This window comes from Macrobrachium rosenbergii, chromosome 26 (assembly GCF_040412425.1).
Source record: "Macrobrachium rosenbergii isolate ZJJX-2024 chromosome 26, ASM4041242v1, whole genome shotgun sequence".
Taxonomy (NCBI): domain Eukaryota; kingdom Metazoa; phylum Arthropoda; class Malacostraca; order Decapoda; family Palaemonidae; genus Macrobrachium; species Macrobrachium rosenbergii.
The window spans coordinates 48,287,876-48,294,092 of record NC_089766.1 but is presented as its reverse complement, the minus strand read 5'-3'; positions in this window follow the sequence as shown (position 1 = coordinate 48,294,092).

Here is a 6,217-nt window from a genome sequence, read left to right as displayed (position 1 = left end):
CGTTTGAGCAACTAATCATCATTCTCATACATCCTTGTTAGTTGGAACAGTCATTTCTCAGAGATTATATTTGGTGGAGGAATTATCATAAATCTTTTCTGTGACTAAATATTTATTAACCAGCTGTACCAGACTCAATATTTTCTAACCAACAGTGTCAGCAATCTTTCAGTTGGCTCTATAACAAAGGCTAGATATTCTTTCATTCTTGTAGGAGACACTTAGCATCTGTAGGGTGTTAGTTACTTAGTCAGCATGGTGGTAATGGGACGGTTAGATATTCAACCTGCTCTTTCACATTTTAAGTCTTCTGTCTCAGTTCTTGACTTTGCCCAGGGGAATTCATGTTTTGTCGGTGCTATTTATATGATGCTTTCTCTCTTAAATAGTAGAGATCATTTTATTCAGATAATTGGCCTAAAAGTATCGCTCATGCCCATTGTTACACCCATTTATTATTGTTGTTCTTATTCAGAATATTCACGCTTTCTTCCAGAACAAGTAAGAAAGGTTTCCATTGTCAGGCTGTCAAATCACACTCATCAAGTGAAATCAAGCGAGAAAGGCCATTAACTTGGTGAGGAAGTTTCCACTGACTAGAATATCTGTATACACAAAAAGAGGAAAGCGGCTGGGAGAAGAGGACTACTATGTGGCAAAATACCAGCGAGGTAACAAATACAATGAAGTTGGACAATCCGACAAACAAATATAAACATGAATGTTTAGAAGCTGAGAAATGATTTGGAAATATTTCCAACATGAGAAATGTCTGTTATGTCATTGAAGCCAAAAGTTTGATTTTAGTGGTAGACACGACCACTGAAATCGAACTTTTAAAGCATCAACGACATCAGTGGTATGAAATTCATGTTGATTATATGCAACACAATTATTAGTGGAGAATGGTGATAACTCTTTAATTCCAGAAATGGGTAGTACCTAGAAACAGAATCCATTAGAATTAGATATGTAGTTATAAAAATATTCATTAAACCTAAAGGAAAAAAGAACTGTAAGTTAACATTTAGACCGACAAAATTTATCTTTTAAAACTGAAAATCCATGGTCCCATTTTTACATAAACCATAAAATTAATCGTTCTGGCATTTGGAAATATTAATAAAAGATGCCACAGACTGGACCTTAGCCACCCAAGATGGATAAACCTTGGACATGTTAATTGAAAAGAATGTTCATTCTATACAATGCCTATAACACTGAAGTGAACCTGCTAATGATTACATTTGGAATGTCAGTGAAAGAAGCAGTGCTGAAACTTAAAAACCAGAGGATTTCATAACCCACAAAATTAAATGTATATGCAAGTGGTTTAGAAGTATAGGATATTGACAATCCCAGTGACAACTTCTGAATGAAATGCTTATATCCTTCCCTCTTGCATCCCTCTCAGAGACCAGCAACCACTTATGTGGAATTTGGTAACAGTATTTTCTCCACAGGCCTCTACTCCCAAGTTATTTTTGTGTTACTAAGACTGTATTTGTTAAAATTGAGCAGCGGAACTTGTTAGTTAACATTTTCGGTGTTCATGCATATGTTACCCTGCTTTTTTTTGTTATTAATTCCATTTTTATGAATTGGTATGACAGCTCCAAAGGCATGCATAGAGAAAAAGTTAACCATTAAAAAAGGCTGATTTTGATAAACAACATAGAAATTGTCATTTTATCAAACAACATTACCCACCATTACAGTATCAACCAACGAATGATCACTGATATAACGATATCAAAAGGGGAATGTATTGCTCTTGAAAATAAATTTTATAATTTACAACATGGAGCTTACGGGAAGGCAGCTCAGGTGAGAGCAATGTTTACTGAACGTTGCTAAGGTGAGTGTGTTCTGAGCTAATGGTAATTTACATTTTTTTTTTTTTCTGTAATTTTGATTTTATTTATGGTGTTTGGGAAATTTCTCTCTCTCTCTCTCTCTCTCTCTCTCTCTCTCTCTCTCTCTCTCTCTCTCTCTCTCTCTCTCTCTCTCTCTCTAAGAATTGTCTCGTATCAGTTTGCAAACTTACTTATTAATTGCACTGCAATAGTGTTGTGTAGTAATTGGGACTGACTGAATTTCATAGAATTTGGGGATTAAAAGTATGAAATCATATCTATGAAAAGTATGAAATACTGTAATCAGATCTAGACCACTGCTTTGTGCACCCAGCTTGTTGTTTCATTATTGACAAAAAGCACTCATACATCGGTATCATTGAAAGATTTCTTAAAACTTAAATACCACTTCACCAGCATACACTGAATTTTAGATGTCATTCTCATGATAGTGCTGTGTAATTTCCAACCTGTTGCATCTCTTGAAAATTTGCTCAATTACTCTGCTTTAATAGCTTTAAAACCTAAATTTCCTCTGTTGAAAATATGGCACATTGTAAAATCATTCTGAATTTAATCCTTTTGCAGTCATTAGGTAATTTATGTATACAAACAAACCACCTATGAAAATTAAGAAGCATATTATTTGAGAAGAATCTTACCTACTGTTAGTTAGCTTATATCTTCGCGCCAATAGTCGAGGAAATATATAAGCTAACTTTAACAGTTGGTAAGTATCCGAATAATAAATTTTACTATTAAAATTGATATTTAAGAAAGTGATGTAAAACAAAATATGAGACAGTATTGTTTTTTAATATCAAGGATAAATGAGACACATATCTGAATGATGCAGTAGTAGAGGGTGCTAGTGTCATTTTCAGAACACATGGGAAAGTGACTATCGAGATCATGAGACGCTTAAGAGATTGGAAAATGGAAAGATGGCAAGAATTAAGGTTTATCTTAATGGGGAAAAAATGGAAAGGTGGCGAGTATTAAGGTATATCCAAATGAGAAACAGGTTCCAAAACAATGAGGTCCCTGTAAGAGAGTACTGCCATCAATGCATCTCATTCGGCTCACTGTAGGCATTACCTAAGGCTCTTTGCAGTGGCCCTATGGGTCCCCCCTTTCATTCCCTTTACTATCCCTACATTCATATTCTCTTTTATCCATCTGACTTTCCAACTTCTCCTAACAATTGCTTCATAGTGCAACTGCGAGGTTTTCCTCCTGTTACACCTTTCAAACCTTTATGCTCAATTTCCCTCTCAGCGCAGTATGACCCTTTAGGTCCCAGTGCGTGGCCTTTGGCCTAAATTTTATACTCCATTCCATTCCAGAAGAATATGTGAGAGGTATTAATCTTTTGTTGCACGAGGGAAAGTGGATGGGAAGGGAATGTTGGAATATAGGAGCATAACATCATTAACCCGAGCTGAAAAAAATGTATGGTACAAATGTAACTGAGAGTGTAAGGTGTATAAAAGATTGTTCGGGGAAGCAGTGTGGATTTAGACAAGGAAATATTTGTGTGGTTGTGGTTTTTATGAGATTTCAAGGAATGGGAGAACCCATTTTTCAGTATGCATGGACATTGAGAACTTTGCTGTTAAGGATGTATGGTGTAGAAGTTAAATTTAAAGGGAGTGGGTGAACATTTTATGATAAAAGTGAACCCTCTTGTAGACATTAGTACGATAGGGTCGGTGTGAAAGGTGGACGGTGAGTTCAGCAGGAATATTTACAGCAGAGTCAAAATCAACTAATATCCCTTGATAGCCAAATGGAGACAGTGACTGTTCATCACAGTATCTACACCTAAGACAAGTTCAGTTCCTAGCTGGGACAGACTCACTTGTGAATTTCATTTCCCTTTGGATTTAATTTATTTCAAAGGTAAAATTAATTTGAAATTGAGTGATATTTCTCACACACATTACCACAGGTGAAAAATAAGAGGCTGGGTCTCTTATTTTTCACCTGTGATAATTTGATTATATATATATATATATATATATATATATATATATATATTTATTTATATATTAAACCACAAATATCACTTAATATGAAATTAATTTTACTTACGAAATAACCTACATCAAAAGGGAAGTGTAATTGATCAGTGCACCTGTCCCAGCAAGGATTTGAACTAGTCTTTAAGGTGTTGATTCTGTGATGAAGTGTCACCATTTGGCTACCAAGAGAGAGAGAGAAATATTTCTGCTGAATCCACATTCACTAATTGGAATCAAAGTAACCCATTTCCACCCTGATCGATGGTAAGTTTTGCAATACTGGGCAAATTATTAAGTTTTGTTACGCATACACACGTTTCTATACTCACAAATTTAGCCACCTACACTTAATATCAATCTCTATACCTCAGCAAAACTTACACCTATTATCGAATTCACTATACTAATAACCACCTTAAAAATATCGAATTCACTTCACCTCAGCAATAACTTCCACCCAAGTGCAATACTGGAATTGATAAATGCTTATACCTCAGCCAGGATTCGAACTTGTGCCTTATAGGCTGTAGGTCCAGTGATAGACAGCTGACTCATCCCCTTTTGGCTATCAGGAGAGAGATATATGTTGATTTGGAATCTGTCTTAAACATTCATTTCAAATTAGCTGATTGGCTATAGTTATGCAGTTGGGTCATTTAATTAAATAAGCGTCACAAACTTATTAGCAGTCATCTGTCATGATGGAGATGGGGCGATCTCGATTCTAAGTAATGAACCTGAATTTTGACAGGACTTTGCACTGAGCAGATTAACAGTTTTCCTCAAAAACGGACCTGATCTTTTGATAGGTTATTAAAACAGATTTCATGGCAGTTTTTCCCAAAACAAAAAATTTTATGCACTGTTATTAAAAATAATGGTTTTATACCAGTTTTAATTGTACACTCAAATTATATATATAGTGGTTATCATAAAAATAATGCAGTTGTACAATCAACAGTAATTTTTAATTATACACACAAAATATAATTTTATGCTGTTTATATATATATATATATATATATATATATATATATATATATACAGTATATATATGTGTGTGCAATGAAGTAATTTTCAATTTAAACCGAAGACTTGAAATAAAACGCTTCAGTGCGCGTATAAAATGAAATAAAAAAAAAAACTACATAAGAAACGTAACCGAATGAAATTCAAAACAACAAAGAATGAGAAGGAAAAATGTCATTCATGAGAAATCAAACTTGAATGATGCACAAAATCGAATGTAAAGACTATTTTATGGTAATATAGATAAAATAAGTAGCTTTGTTTAACGGCGCTATGCGTAGTTTCCCAGCTCCGCGACTGCATCCAAAGCTTAAACAATGGAAATACAAGTTTACTTTTGGTGTCCACGCTGAAATATGGAGTTTGCATCTGTGATAATATCACTCAAGTGACGTTTGATCTTCAAATGCATGATTTTAGTAAACTTACTTTGAAAGGATTTGAAATTTATTAAATATAAGCAAAACTATACAATAGCCAGTTAAATCGATCGTTGGTTATTAAGAAGTGAATACACTTTCATTGTCAAGGATTTCAGAGTAGAAGGGCAGGTCTGGTGTGTGTCTTGTGTTTGCGATAGTACAGTCGTGGTCTGTGAACAGGTTACTCTGTTAAAGTGATTGCGGTAGAATAGCCAAGTACACGCCTGTCTGTGCACAGGTTACTCTGTTAAAGTGTCTACATTTGAACACAGTCTAATACACTCCTGGTCTGTGGACAGGTTACTTTGTTAAAGTGTTCCTGTAATGTGTACGGAAGCCAATTCCGAAAGATACTGATTTCGCAGTAACACACACTGTTAATAGAGTACTCGATTAATCCTGGTAACTGAGTGGTTTTAATTCGTTATTTAAGCCGTGGAGGAAATTGTGAACAAGTAACGACGCCTGAATTTAGAAAATAAGAGGAATGGAATGGAAAGCGTTTAAGAGTTAACTTCCGTTTATTGTGATAACTTAAGCGGCCAAGATAAGGTAATATGATGCAATTTAAAACACTTGTATATTGGGCTTAATTGTGGGTTAGAAATTTGGTGTTCATATTAAGACATTCTTAGAATATTATGAGTGAGAGGATAGGGTTGTCTTCCGTGGTAATAAGGACTTAAAATTATAGCTGACATTTTACCAGTAGTAATTCGCATCTTGTGTCTTAGGGCAGCTTATTTGTTTTTGTTTTTATTTAATTTTTTTTTTTTTGTTTAGCTATTTGAGGCCTCCTCCTTGGTTACGTGTAACTAAGAATATTTTAAGTTGCATTGTGCTTCTATATTGCTGTTTATATTTTTTGTCGTGAGGGTATTGGTTA